Raw genomic sequence first — 16,119 nt, 5'->3', positions numbered from 1 at the left:
GGGGGGGGGGGGGGACGACGCAGTGTTCCCCAGATGGAATCAGAGAAACCGATTTATCGTAAGTATAAATCGTCTTTTCTCTTTCATCCATCTGGGGGGGACACTGCTAACCATGGGGACTTACTAAAGCAGTTCCTCTGATGGGTGGGACAGCTCTGATCGCCCCGCACGTAGAGCACTACGGCCAAATGAGGCGTCCTCAGACGCAAAAACATTAAATTGGTAGAATTTTGTGAAAGTATGGACCGAGGACCAGTTAGCTGCCCTGCGTAGCTGGTCCGCTGAGGCCCCGTTTCGCGTTGCCCAAGACGCCCCATCCAAACGGGTACAATGGGCAACAATATGCTTCGTCACAGGACGCTTAGTACAGACATAAGCCTCCTTAATTGCTAGAGTAAGCCACCTAGCAATTGATTGCTTAGACACAGGCCATCCTCGTCTAGCAAAATCAATAACACAAATAAGAGAACTGCAAAGACAGATTCTCTAACATATATCCGCAACGCCCTAACGACATCTAAACATTTACTTCCTTTTGTTCCCGTAACCTGAGGATCCTCTCTGAATACCGGAACTACTATTTCCTGATTAATATGGAAACCCGACACCACCTTAGGGAGGAAGGATGGAATAGTCCTTAAAACTACCCTATCCTCATGAAAGGCCAAATAAGATTCTCTATAAGATAAGGCCCCCAGCTCAGAGACCCTCCTAGCTGAGGCAATAGCCAGCAGGAAAACTGCCTTCCAAGTCAAGAACCGCAATTCCACTGAGCGAAGTGGTTCGAATGGAGGCTCCTGCAACATGTCCTGGACCAAATTAAGATCCCAAGGATCCGTAGGACGCATGTAGGGTGGCTGGATGTGAAGCACTCCCTGCAAGAAAGTTCTAACATCCGGGATCTCCGCCAGCCGTCTGTGAAAATACATTGACAATGCTGACACCTGAACCTTTAAGGTTCCCAACCGGAGACCCGCATCCAAGCCACACTGCAAAAAAACTAGAAATCTAGCCAGACAAAAAGGATTTTGAATCGTAAGATTTCTTTTTACACCACCTTATATACACATGCCAGACGCAGTGATAAATCCTAGCCGAAACTGGCTTCCTGGCTCTTAGGAGAGTGTCTACTACACTCACAGAGAACCCTCTGGCTCTCCACAGACTGGATTCAAAAGCCATGCCAATAAATTCAGCCGGTCTAGACCCTGATGTAAGAATGGTCCCTGGGTCAGCATATCTCTTCGAAGTGGCAACCGAACCCCTTGACCTACTGCTACCAGAAGAATCTCTGGGAACCATACCCTTCGTGACCAGGCTGGAGCTACCAGAATGACTGGTCGATCTCCCTGTCTGACCCTTCGGAGGACTCTGGGAATCATTGATATGGGGGGGAACAGGTATCCTAACCTGAAGTCCCAAGGCATTGTTAGGACGTCCACTGCCACAGCCAGTGGGTCCCCTGTTCTTGCGCAAAACTCCGAGACTTTCCTGTTGACTCTTGACGCCATCAAGTCTCGATCCGGAAGTCCCCATTTGTCCACCAGCAACTGGAATACTTCCGGATGCAGAGCTCACTCCCCTGGTAGAACTTCGTGCCGACTTAGATAGTCTGCTTGTATGTTCTGTTTCCCTGGGATAAACACCGCTGACAGCGCAGGCACGTTTTTTTTCTGCCCAGGCAAAAATCTGAAACGTGACCCTCATCGCTCTTGCACTCCTGGTGCCCCCTTGTCTGTTTATGTATGACACTGCCGTGGCATTGTCGGACTGGATGCGAACCGGCCTTCCCTGTAACACACCCTGAGCCCTCTGCAGTGCTTTCAGGATGGCCATAAGTTCCAGCACATTTATGGGAAGAACCGACTGTCTCTCTGACCACCGCATCCTTAGGTGAAGGACCACTGCCCCCCAACCACTCAGACTGGCGTCTGTGGATACTAAGATCCAGGCCCACTGGGCAAAGCATCTGACCTTTATTAGGTTGTCCTTTAACAACCACCAGCTGAGGGATTTTCTCGTCTCTAGAGATAACCTCATCCACTGGCGATCCAAACAGAGGAAGAACCCCGACCACTTCCTCAGAATGTCCCATTGAAGACATCTGGAGTGGATCCTTCCGTATGGCAGCGTCTCGAAAGATGCCAGCATCTTTCCTAGCAGCTTCATACACATGAGTACTGACAGCCTCGTGTGTGACAGAACCCTGTCTGTCCACTCCATCAAGGACCTTATCTTGTCCTCTGGAAGAAAAACTCTGCTGTCTGCAGTGTCCATTATTAGTCCCAAAAATGTCATTCTCTGACAAGGGATCATTTGTGACTTTGTTACATTCAGGAGCCAACCATGCTGTTCCAGCACCCTCACCGTAAGGCGAAGATGTTGTTCCAACAACTGAACCGTTGATGCCTTGATTAGAAGATCGTCCAAATAAGGTACAATCTGCACCCCTTTGGAGTGAAGGAGTGCTGCCATAATCGCCACAATCTTTGTGAATACTCTTGGGGCTGTGGCAAGCCCGAACGAAAGAGCTCTGAACTGATAGTGAGCTGAGCCTACCGTGAATGTGAGAAGCGGCTGAAGCCCCTCCCAGATTAGCACATGAAGATAGGCATCCTTGATGTTTATTGATGCCATGAACTGGCCTGCCTCCAGGCCATTTATGACAGATTTTAGGGATTCCATCCTGAAAGAATCTACTCTCAGATGCAGATTTAGCTGCTTGAGGTTCAGCACTGGTCTGAATGAACCGTCCGGTTTCTGTACCAAAAATAGGTTTGAGTAAAACCCCTCTCTTCTTTGGTACTCCGGAACCTGCACAATAACCTTCTTTAAAAGAAGCAAAATCGACAGTAGAGAGCATTGCCTGTCTTTTTTGAGGACAGCGGGGTAAACTGGTTACAAAAAACCTGTGTGGAGCAGGCTCCACCAACTCTATCATGTAACCTTTTTCCATGATCCCCTGAACCCACCTCTCCGCTGAGGACTCTGTCCACTGCTGGGCAAACCCCAGCAGCCGTCCTCCCACCCCACCCTCTGTTATCAGAGGAGGGTGGTAGTCATGCTGTCGGTCTATCCGGCAGCTTGGCGGAAGAGGACCTTGCTGCCGTGGAGGACAAGGATGACCTTCCTCTAGGCGACTGTCTCCTATCTCCAGCAGCCCTTGACCTGACTGTCTGACCTCTGCCAGATGCGTCACCGCGAAAAGGCTGTCTAAAAGAACTAAACCTTGGAACTCTGGGTCTAGGAGCATTCACAGGCAAGGACATACTCCTACCCCCCGAGGCCTGTGATATCCAGGAGTCCAACTCTGGACCAAATAGGATCCCACTAGTATACGGAATGGATTCTAATGATCTTTTTGACTCCAAATACGCATCCCAGGCTCTTAACCATAATGTTCTTCTTGCTGCAGAAATAGAAGATGATATGGAGGCTGAATTCTGGGCCGCCTCATATTTATATATATATATATATATATATATATATATATATATATATATATATATATATACATACATATATACATATATACACACACACACACACACACACACACACACATTATATATATATATATATATATATATATATACTTACTGCCGCCTCCTTAAGGTGCATGGCCAGGGGGAGCATTTCCGAATCCTGTAATGCGGACTCTAACTGCCCAGCCCAGGCTTCCATAGCCCTTGCTACCCAGGCCGAAGATAATGCCGGTCTGAAGCTTGTACCAGCAGCCGTAAAGACCGATTTCCAAAAAGTTTCCAATTTACGATCGGTCGAATCCTGTAGGGCTGCCGTTCCTGGTACGGGTAGCGTGGTCTGGCGAACCAGTCTCGCCACAGGCGCATCTACTCTCGCCACCTGTTCCCATCTGGTCATGTCCTCCTCTTGTAAAGGATATAAGAACCAAATTTTCTAGCCACAGTGAACCTCTTGTCCGGATGCTTCCAAGAGGCCTCTGCAATATCTCTCAGCTCTGCTGAGGGAGGGAACCTGACCACCTGTTTAGAAGCCTTCTTAAAGAGAGACCGCTTTTACCAGATCGTCCATACCCTGGTGCCTGGAGCTTCCTTCTGATTCTATTAATGAAAGATCAGAATCCTCTAACAATTCACCTTCCTCCACCGAGGATCCCTCCGAATCAGAGACAACAGCGTATTAGCTGATCTATGTCTTTTATAACCACGAACAGGTCTAGGATTTTCCAGCAATTGGTTTAGTCGGTCAAGACCTCTAGCCACTGCCGACCATCCCGCCTCCCCGCTGTGGGGTGACTCTTCCAGTGCCGGGGAAGGAAATTGTACAACCTCTGGAGGTAATGAACTACTCATTTCCCCTCTTAACTTCACTGGGGGTTGTATCTCAGATGTAGATGGAAGTATACAATACAGCACCGCCGCGGACACTTCTTTGTCAGCGCGGCGGCTGCTGTATAGGACAGTGGCCACTTAGTTAGCGCAGGGGGGGGTTTCTAGAGACTCAGAAACCCCCCCTGCGTGCGCCACTGTAACCCCCTGTGAAAAGGTTGCCATCCACTCTGGAGTCTCTGTCCACTATTTTTTAATGGGGCTGTCTTTAGGCTGCAATATTACAGGTGTCACAGCACAAAGCCCCTGATCCAGACGTTCACTAGTTAATTTAACATTACACTTTGAATAGATCATATGTTTGGCACGTGTTGCTTTACTTTTATCAGCCATTATTGGGAGAAAAAACAAAGCCACAAACAACCAGACAAGCACAAACACTCAACAGTTATCAGAAATACTAACTAATTATGTCTTAACAAATTACAGCATTTCTGAATCAACACAGGAGAGCCAAATGTTGTTGTTTTATACAGGCTCTACTTAATATATATGCCCATAACAATTATACTTCTCTATCCATGCAATATAGAGAAAATAAATGATACTTAGCAGGGAGATGTTTGCCAGCAGCTGTGCTGTGTCCTTCCTTCCTTTGTAATTTGTAGGAATCTTCTACCTGCTCACTCAGCGGGGGAGGGGGGAGGTTTTTTTTCTAACTTCCCCCTCCCTGGCTCTCTGTTTCTCCTGTGCAGACTGACAGCAATTTCCACACACTTACTGTGAGTGGAATCGCTGCTATCCGCTCCTCTGTTCCCCTCTGCAAAGCGCTGAATAGCGCGACCATTAGCTCAAGTTACCCCTCCTTTTTCCTTGGGGAGGGGACTTGGTATATTCCATGGCCCTGGGGATGGCAAGAGCACCGGCGCTTACTGCCTGTGGCAGCGCCTCACTCTGCTAGCAGTGTGAGAGCGCATCTCACACTGTGAGAAGTCTGTTTCCAACCTGTCAGCAGGTGCCGCGGCTCCCCCACTGTACAGTCCTTCTCTGCTCACGCGTGCGCTCTATGTCAACAGCTAAAAACAAAAAAGCCTAAACCCAGTGAACTCAGTTCACTGTGCAGCTCTCCAAACTTCAGCCCATACTCCTAGGGCACCTATTTCAAACTGAGCTCTGTGGGGAAGGGGCGGGGGGATATGCCTGTCAGCAGCAAAAGAATAACTATTTGGGTGCCAGACTCCTCCCTACCCTACTCTACCCCATGGTTAGCAGTGTCCCGCAGATGGATGAAAGAGAAATAACATTTGTGTCATTCTCAATTTTTTGGCCATGACTGTATTGGTTGGTCACAGGCGGCGCACTCCCAGCCAATCAAGGACTGGGAGCCACCTTATCATAGGATAAAAAATAGGGGGCATGGCCTCTCCTGATGAGGTGCCTAAAATTCACTGTCAATAATGCAGACCTCTTTCACTGCTTATGGGAATGCCAGTATAAGCAGACTTAATGGGACAATGTAACTAGATATGGTAATAGTATATTGGGCATCCCCTTTACCAGCATACCACAATGAGACATCTTTGGCCAACTGGCTGACCAAATCTAAAATTCTGAAAAAGGATATTAAAAAACCCAAAACAAAATGTTGCTAATTCTATCTGCAGTCAGGTGTATAGCCATTTTACAACAATGGATACACAGTGCTAAACCAACACTTGAAATGCAGCTATCAGGCTACTTTTCCCTTTCAATAAGGACTGGTTAGAGAGCTCTCTATACCGCCATTATTTCAGTGCTGGGGAAAATTCATTCAGACCCTACCAGTGACAACAAAATTGGTCATTCAAAAGAGTTTCTAATATACCACCCCATATTCTCTCAGACGTTTGACAGACCACCCTACTATTTTTTTCCAACCCCTTCATACATACTCATCTTTTGGGGGAAGAATATTACTGCTTCCCTCATGCATATGGGCTCCTCACACTACATATTCTGACTCCATGGATAGATCGCTGACACTTTAGAGTTCAGATGAGCAATTACTTTGCCCTTTATTTTTATTATTGATGTTTTTTTAGTTACCAATGTTGTTGGTGGGTTATTGTTATGGAATGCAATAAAAACATTATCCGTAAACAAAATTACATAAGAATGTCACAAATTTCTTATCAAGAGCCTACAGTGTTATTTCTAACCTACTATATGGTTTTAAAATGGTAAAAAAAAAATATGGCTCTTTGTTGATACTAGTTTAGTTATAACTATTAGTTTTTTACCTATATATAATGTTGATATTTGCTAAACAGAATTTATAATGCAAAGTATATCTGATGTCATCTGTATTTATGTGTATTTATGTGTTGGTGTTGTTTTTGTATTAGCTATTCAGTTCAATGCCACGAAAATATAAAAAAATGAATAAAAAGAATTAAACAAATATCACAGACCCATCAAGTTCAAACAAGAATACATTTTGGCTATCTTAATCCAGAGGAAGGCAAAGCAAGTCCAGCGAGGCAGTTGCCAAATTGTCCTCATAATGAGTGTCACTTACATCACTCCCCTAAGTCTGTGTGAAAAATGAGTGTGAAAGGGTTAATCAAAAGCAAAGAATCCAGTTTGTCTAAAAAGTAATCCAAAAATGATATCTCATACTCCCCATTTAACGGACTTCTGCCACCACCAAGATTTGTTTCAAGAGCAGTCACTCTTACAGTAAGTATTTGCTTACTCCCGGACTTATCTCAAAACATATTATAACTTATATTTAATCAGAGTTACTGTTAACCAAAAAATTTATTTACCTTAAATGTAGTGTTTATAAAATATCCAAGCTTATCTAGCATGTAAATCATGTAGGGATACAAATACAGAATGTTATTAAATGGAGTTTAATATGACGAAAAAGGTCACAATGCTTAAGGTATAAAAAAAAAGGATAATAAATTGACATACAGTAATATATTGTAAAACAGTTTCTGTGTCTATGCTAATTGGGATTTACAATGCTTTTAAAATCTGTATCCAAAAGCACCTTTCTATTAAGACATGACACATGATGTAGCTTATTTTACTTATTATAGATCTGCACCAAAATCAAAGAGTATGGGAAAGTTTGTTTTGATGAATTAGGTTCTCCCATATGGCTATAAAATGCACTTGGAGTGACCACACTATAGGGCAGATTCAATTCAGCGCAAGGGGATGTGATAGGTCTCCGGAACAGTCCATGGAGACACAACACGTTCGTGTTTTTACAGAAATCTCTTCTCATTTTCCCCTCATAGTCCAAAGAGAAGTGAGGAAATATGAACAGTGATTTCTGTACTATATTAGCCTGCAAGATACGCAGCCGGACATAGAGGATGTCAGACGGCACCTCGCAGCAAATTGAATCTGTTCCTATATGTCTTGGCATTCACAGCAGTTGGTCAGGGTTTTAAAGACTTTATCTTAAATATTGTCCTTAGCTTGATGCTGAGTTACATGAAATCTCCTAAAATATGACACTCTCTCTTCTGTGGAAAGACACAGGCACTTGCAGATTGCTAGGAGATAACAAATGGTAGGAAAATGGCAACAGTCAAATTAACCCCTTTTTTACTTGCACTTGGCGAGTTCTCAAATTATAATAATTTCTTTTTTTAGTTTTCTCTTCTTAACCCCTGATTATCCAATAATCCTGACAATGAGGAAAAATATTACTCTTGAATCTATAAATTGGATTAATTCCCTAGATAATTCAACATAGTGCAGCTGTGTATTAATGAGAATTTGGTACTTCAGGCACCTTGTAAAACATTTAAATATCTAAGTAAAAAAAAAAGTAAAAACTTAAATTATTTGAATCATCATGCAAGTTGTGCCGATAAACTTAAGGCTTCTTAAGAAGGAATCTATGAACGGCTTATACATTTTAATGATATACCAAATATGTGAGAGTCTAAAATAATATCGGTCTTGTTCTCTTCCATAGAAAACTACAGTGTAATGTAAGAAAGAAAGGAGTGAAAAAACCTATGTTATCATGATTACGTTATATCTTTTTGTGTCATTGTTTATTAGATTTTGAGAACACAACTTAAGACCATGAATCGAGTGTCAATCAGCTTACAAGGGGGAATAGACAATCCATATAAAATATGCATCACAGCATTTCACTTACTCATTTATAAAAATGAAAGCCTTTTTAGCAAGATCTATATTGCATTGGAACACTTTTCAAATCTCATAGGATTCATTATCAATTTGTTATAGAAATGATCTCCTTCGACTATAATTTTTCTTCCTTCTACTCAGAGCCGTAACTAGGGTGGTGCGGGCGGTGCCGTCGCCCAGGGCGCAAGCCCCAAAGGGGCGCAGCAGCCGCCCGCTACCTAGCTCTTTTGTCAGTGAAAAGAAAAGCCTTTGACTTCCGCAGTGGAACGCATGTGCGTTCCACAGACAGGAAGTTCGGCATTTGGAACGCAAATGCCGAACTTCCTGTCTGTGGAACGCACATGCGTTCCACTGCAGAAGTTAAAGGCACATCGCCGTATAGGACGGTAAATAACATTGTTTTTTGTTCTCTGTCAATTTCACGCCATCTTCCTTTTGTAAAGGTCCGACTGTAAAGGCTCATTTTTTGGGTGTTTGGTCTTTTTAACAGTACAATTGTGCGCTTCTGACAAATGTACTCCATACTTTTATTCATCGTTGTCCGGCTGAATGGCAAGCATTTCCTGAAGTGTTGTGAATAATGTTGTTATCATAATAGTATCTCAGTCCACGAAGTTCACTTTAGGCTTATTTTTCCTTTTTCCCCACCTCCGTGCAAGCTGAAAATGAATTCATAGTCAGTCTCAGTCTCAATCTCTCTCTCTGTCTCTCTCTCTCTGTCTCTCTCTCTCAGTCTCTCTCTCTCTCTCTCTCTCTCTCAGTCTCTCTCTCTCTCTCAGTCTCTCTCTCTCTCAGTCTCTTAGTCTCTCTGTCTCAGTCTCTATCTCAGTCTCAGTCTCTCTCTCTCAGTCTCTCTCTCTCAGTCTCTCTCTCTCTGTCTCAGTCTCTCTCTCTCAGTCTCAGTCTCTCTCTCTCTCAGTCTCAGTCTCTCTCTCTCTCAGTCTCAGTCTCTCTCTCAGTCTCTCTCTCTCTCCTGTTTTTAATAAAAAAAAATTATTTAATCTTAATTATATCCTTTATAGGGGCCCTTGAAAATAAGCTCTAAAAATAAGCTCTAACAAGCTTTGTTTGTTATCCTATAGTAATGCTCCCTGCCCCATTGGGGCTTACAGCCCAAATTCCCTAACAGACAGACACATTCTTATTTGAGTATTAAGTGCACGAGATATTAGAATACCTTATTCTATATATTTTTTGCATACTTTAAATGGTCATTAGGGCAGAGAGCCGGTTGTTAATTTATTTCAATCCAACCACTGTGTGTATGTATATGTATATATATATATATATATATATTTGCAAATATGTGTAACAGAATTCTTTCAGTAAAGTGCTAGCCACACCCACACATTAGGTTGGCCCCACCCACTTGTTAAATGACACTCCCACATAGATGGGGGGCGCCGGTGCCCTGTCTCGCCCAGGGCACTAAAATGTCTAGTTACGGCACTGCTTCTACTAAATTTATATTTTAACTGTTCATACAAAAGTGGATTCAATGTATTTTAGTGCAGGAAACTAAGGGGACAGTTTTTTGATCATTTAAGTATTTGTAACATTTAAGGAGTTTAGAATAGTTGGCATAATAAGTTATATTTTATTATTGTTATCTTTGATTTGTAAGGTGTCATAGTGCAGTGTTTCTCAAACCCAGTCATCATATTTGTTAAACCTGGTCCTCAGGACCCCTAACAGTGCATGTTTTCCAGTTAACAAGGTAAATAAATATACCACCTCTGGATCTGTTCCAATGTGTCAGTCAGCAATGAATACACCTAAAGCAAAGAGATATGGAAAACATGCACTGTTAGGGGTTGAGAACCACTTTTAAGAAACACTGCCATAGTGCTCCACCGTGCCAGACATTGGGTAAAATACTTAAAATAGGGACATACGAAGCAGACATGAAAACAAAAGGTTATGGATGGCCCTGCTCATAAGAGAACTTACATTCTAATGCGAGGGGCACAGCTGAAACAAGAGGAACAAGCGGGGCTCAGAGTGGAGATTGGGACAGTTGTGAGGATGCTTTAGTGTGGGTAGTATACTTGAAAGTAGGGCAATCTCTAACAATCTAACAAAAAGATTTGAAAGCTGTGGGAGAGTCTGATGAGAGTTGGTAGGGAATTCCATAAGTTGATAGTGGCACTTGGGAAGTCTTGGGGTGAGAGCGAGAGGTGTTTACCAGAGGTGAGGTGCAGGTTAAAGGTAGATCTAACAGGGCGATCGGGAGAGTATTTTGACACGTATGAAGGGGTGGCATTTTTGAGGGCTTTGCACGTAGAGGTGACTAATTTGAAAAGGATTCTAGAAAAGGGAAGCTAGTGAAGGGATTTGCAAAGTGGTGCACCAGACATGGAGCGTCGAGAGAAGAGGGACAGTCTTGCTGTGGCATTTAAGATGAATTGAAGAAGGGATAGAAGGGCTAGGTGAATGCCTGATATGATGAGGCTGCTGTAGTCAAGGAGGGAGATAATGAGATTGTGGAAAAGAGTTTTTGTAGCATCTAGGCTAAGAAAAGGACATAATCTGGTATATTTCTAAGGTGGAGGCGACAGAACTTAGAGTCTGGATGTGAGGAATAAAGCAGAGGGGGCTGAGTAAAGTGTGACACCAAGGCAGCAGATTTGTGAGACTGAGGAATTGGTGGTGTTATTGGCAACGAGGGAGATGGTGACTGAGGGAAAATAATCAGCTCAAATTTGAACATGTTGAGCAGCAGTTTAGGTAGCATTGGAACATCATGTGGAGAGACAGTTTGTTACACACGATAGTACAGAAGGGGAGCAGTCAGAAGACCCTAGACAGATTTGGATATTGGCAGCATAGAAGTGGTACTGGAGGCTGAATTAGCAAATTAGTTCCCCAACAGATGTTATTTATAGGATTGGTGAGATTAACACGTTGAAAAGATGGAACTATGTTGGTGGAGACAGACTGAAAAGATGAGTTAGAGGTGGCATGCAGTAGGGGAGAGGGAGTGGTGAAGATATGAGAGGATAGGGTCAAGGAGGCAGGTTGTAGGATGTGCCATGATTGAAGTTTGGATCGCCAGAGACTATATGTGGTGTCTGCCTTTTCTAGGGCTGAAATATGTGTTTAGTTGTAGAAAGAGGCAGCCAGATCAGGGAAATTAAAAGTTGTTTAGTGAAAAGAGGAGCAGATAGGGCCACAAGTATTTAGGTGTCATGCTGTGTGTGGTTTTGGGTGCAGGAGGTAACGGAGGCTTAAGGAATGGAGGTTGTGGTCAGATAATGGGAAGGCCAATTTGGAGAAACTAGAGATGGCGCAGAAGCAGAAGACAAGGCCAAGGGAATGTTCATCACAGTGGGTGGGAGATGACATCCACTGGGAAAGACTAAAAGAGGAAGTGAATGTTTTGTAGCAACGGAAACAGTGGGGTTTTTAATGGGAAGGTTGAAATAACTAAGAATGAATAAGCAAGTCAAATGATAGGAAATAAGTGAGCCAGGCAACAAAAGTTGTCAAAAAAATTGGGAAGCTGGACCTGGGGGTGACAAATGGCAGCAACAGGAGATGGCAAAAATAGACAGTGTGGACTTCAAGGGGAGGGGGACAGAAAGACAGGGAGGGTTCCAGAGGTATGACTCGGAAGGTGCAGTATGAAAAAAGTAAAATGCCTAAACCACCATCATGTCTGTTTCTGGGACTGTGGCTGTAGGACAGAGATGCAGGGGATGTAATTTCAAAGGAGGTAAACCAGGTTTCTGTAATGGCAAGGATGTTGAAGGATTTTGAAATTAATAGATTGTGGGTGGCTGCAACAAACAGATCTTGCATTCCAAAGTGCACAGAAAAAGGGGAGGGAGGTTGCTGGATATATGTGGATAAGGCTCGAGGGATTGGAAGTACAAGGTGGATAGAAAGTTTTGATGTGGAAGTAGTATTAGTGGGGATTGTGTGGAACCTTGGCTTGGGTGAGACGTTGGAAGGAACCATGAGGAGCAGGGCAAGAAAGAGGACAAATGAAGATGATTTGTGGGTGGTGTTTGCTTACGTTGATGTAGGCCAGTGAGTGTGGTGGGTGCACGAAACAATTCATGGGTACAGACTAGTGAGGAGGTAAGTAGTGAAGAGAAAATAATAAGGGAGGGAAAAAATAGGACGCTGGATAGAGGACTGGAGAGAATTGTGGTGAAAAGGAGAAAGAAAATGTAATGGTGCATGGTGAAGTGATGAAAGAGATGTGATTCAGCTACAGTAAAAAATGAGAGTGGGAACAGTTTATCCAAGTTGTGCAGGACAATAAATGATGTGGAGGCTACTTTTGTCCCCTGGCTAGGGCTAATACAGGAGGCAGCGGGTTCAGCAGCCAAAGATGGCAACAACAATCACAGTTGGGCATATTCAGACTAACAGCCAAGTTGAGATAACAGCAGCAATTTTAGTCTGTGGGAGCAGCAGCCAAAGAAATGACAACAGCAATGACAGCTGTGCTCTGTGGGTCTAGCAGATGAAAAGATAGCTCAGTAGATGCTAAAACAGCTCTTCAGCTCAAGTGTGTTGTTTACCAACAGTACCCAAAAATATTTGATGCTTTACATTTTTGAGGATAAGAACAAGTGAAAGGTTTCACATTGTATTCATTTAAATTAATTTGTATGAATATATTATTGCACTATGACTGTGAAATGTGGCTGGATGGAGCAGCAGGGATTCCACTGAAAGTAGCTCCAAGGTGGTGTAATCTTCCAATTCTGCGAGACTGAGGACGCTTGCTAAAACTGTAATCTTCCAAAATTGCGTATTCTCCACCTCTGCAAGTTCATTAGATTACCTGTTATCACAAAATCAGATCTAGTTTTTCAATTGTACGCAAAAGGCGGTCCATTACTGTGGCCAGCCAGTATTCTCTGTCCACCATGGTCTGTTTGCTTGTGCAACATACTGTAATAATCTGTAAGTATAACATACATATTTTGATTTAGGCCCGTTTTTCATTTTAGCAAGTCACTATAGGATCACCTTGTAGGGACCATGGGTCATCACAGTTAAATGGCAACAAATATAATTTACTACACTTTGCACACTCTGGAAAACCAAGAGATTATTTTGTACACCTATTCATAATTTTTTGGTATATAGAAGATGTATCTTTCTTGAACACATTGCTTTTTTTTTTTTCTATAGCAAAATATACCTCGACATATCATTTTATCTTGGTAACAAATTCAATATGTCCCTAACAACAGAAGTATGGTATTCAAAAAGAGAGTTTGTAAATTACCAGAAGCAACATTTGCTACAAGACATTAACTCACAGCTCACCAAATGCTGTGACACAGCATAAACACTTTTTTTAGATTTACTACAGAGAAGTTCATGGCAGTATTAAAATATTACCAGGCAAAAAACAACCAAGTTTGTTAGCCTTGGTTACTGGTAAACCAACATGCATTTATGGTACTCTCTTTTAAATTCGTAAATCGGTCTGGCTATTTATAATGGGCCTGAAGTCCACACGCAAGTTGCGTTTACAGAAAAGAAAAGAAAAAGGGGACGGAACTTGAGTGCAGTTCCAATTGTATTCAAATACAAGAGTTTCGATAGGGATCTGGGTGTAAGTACGCTCTGCCTAAATGGTACTTTCTGTACGTAGACATAAACAGACTGCAGCATCTGCACAAGGGTATGTACAATAGGTCTCAGAACGCATTAAAAAAATGTAAAGTTAAAATCAAAGTACAACTCTTAACAGTATACTCATTAACAGAGATATTTAAAAAAAATAAAAATATATATATATAAATTCCTTTAACGTAAATATAAAGAGGCTTTCAATGTGTACTGTACATTTTTATAGTCTATCTTACTGGCATACACATTTTCTGTAATAGCTAGTGGCACACGTGTGTAATATTTAAATCAAATACTATGCAGTGTCAGTCATTACTATCAGTCAGCATTTATACATGCCCTGTAGCTGGTGCAAATACGGCTGAAACCAAGCGTACTCCGGAGAAACCCGGGACTTGAACTGGCCGCATCTGTGTCGAAACGTCTTGCTGTACATTGCCTACGTTAGTCCACCCCTTCCCTCCCCCATTTCACCTCTCAAGTTATTGGCAGTTTTAAGAGTTATTTGCATGCCATTGCGTCAATTTAAATAAGTTTTGTTTTGGAGTATGCAACATCCGAAGTTCTGTGCTGCAACATAAAACATAGTTGCAATGACATGTAAGATGGATCCCTAAAAATATTTTGTCACATATCAATTTTGTCCTATTAATACGAATAGTTTCCTCTGAACAAGTCCCAAGTTTACTGTTCCTTATCTTTTTCTCGCTCTCCAAATACATAATCATTAGCTAAGTACATTATTCATTAAAAACAACCTTGGGTTGTGATTGACATACAAAGTGTTGATTCTAAAAGAATACAAAAATATATTATTAATATATGTAAAGCGTATCATGAAAAAAGCATGAGACTGCGTTAGATGCACACTTACAAAACAGAAATATATTGCAATACACATTGAAAAATCAAAATCGCTAACAGTGGACTCGATTATAAATCCTATCATTCCTTGATCTTAAATTACTTGTTATGTTTGACAAGTCACATGAATTGTCCAGGTGCACGGAGCACTAAGCAACTGCTATTGTACAATGGCCTATGCTGTACTTCGACTGTTTGAGAGAGACTGTGCTGCTGTAACCTACTTGCTCAGTGTCTGGTATATAAAATGAGAATTTCATTTATCCATAGTAAAATCTTCAGTTCAATAAGCACAATATTAGTGGGATGAGGTGACTTTCTTGCTGGCAGTAATGTTCCATGTGTATTGTTACTGTATTTTATTACTGCATTCTAATCGCCTGTTTGTTTGCACATCACACTGTGGAATGTCTCATGGACATATGACTAAATCAGTAACTTAGCCGCACTTTATGCTTGCACAGCATTGGCTATTATGCCCCACCAGCAGCGTATTCCTTTGTGTGCCTGCACATTTCATGTGATTTATCATACAATATTACCGTTTGCACCACTACCAAGTTTGTATTATATTGTGGTTTTTGGATCCATCACTTTTGTCATATAAGACTCACATAAACGGCCTCATTTACAGTTAGGAGCAAATTCATCACGGGTGCAAATTTGCAAATGGACAAACCATGTTGCAATGCAAGGGGTGCAAATATAGTTTTAGATCTGCATGCAGGACATACTGCCTGTTTTTGCTTTGAGCACTAAAAATGGGCAGCTTTTTTTTTAGCGTACTGGCCAACTATCCTGATTTTGGCGGGACAGTCCAGTATTGCAGACATCAAAAGGGATGCATTTTAGGGAGGATATGGGTGGGGTTTATTGTGTCCCAGTTTTTAATGTCTCAGATCGGAGGTATTTTTTTTTCACTACAATTTAATGTTGAGCCAAGATATGCCACTTTCCCAATCAAGTCTGTACATTTAAAATTGGCTCCCCCACCCTGTGGTGCAACATGCTTTTGCAAAGGTGCAATATTGCTCATTCTTGGTGGATTTCTTTCTAAATGTAAGTGAGGACCAAAAAGATTAAGCAACACATTTGTGTATGTAAATTAATGGCAAATGTGTTTCTATGTTTACCTGTGAAGCAAATATGTATTAAAAAAAAAAAAAAAAAAAAATGAATTGCAAAT

This window comes from Mixophyes fleayi, chromosome 6 (genome assembly GCF_038048845.1).
Source record: "Mixophyes fleayi isolate aMixFle1 chromosome 6, aMixFle1.hap1, whole genome shotgun sequence".
NCBI lineage: Eukaryota > Metazoa > Chordata > Amphibia > Anura > Limnodynastidae > Mixophyes > Mixophyes fleayi.
The sequence above is the reverse complement of the archived record's forward strand: the minus strand, read 5'-3'. Positions refer to the sequence as shown.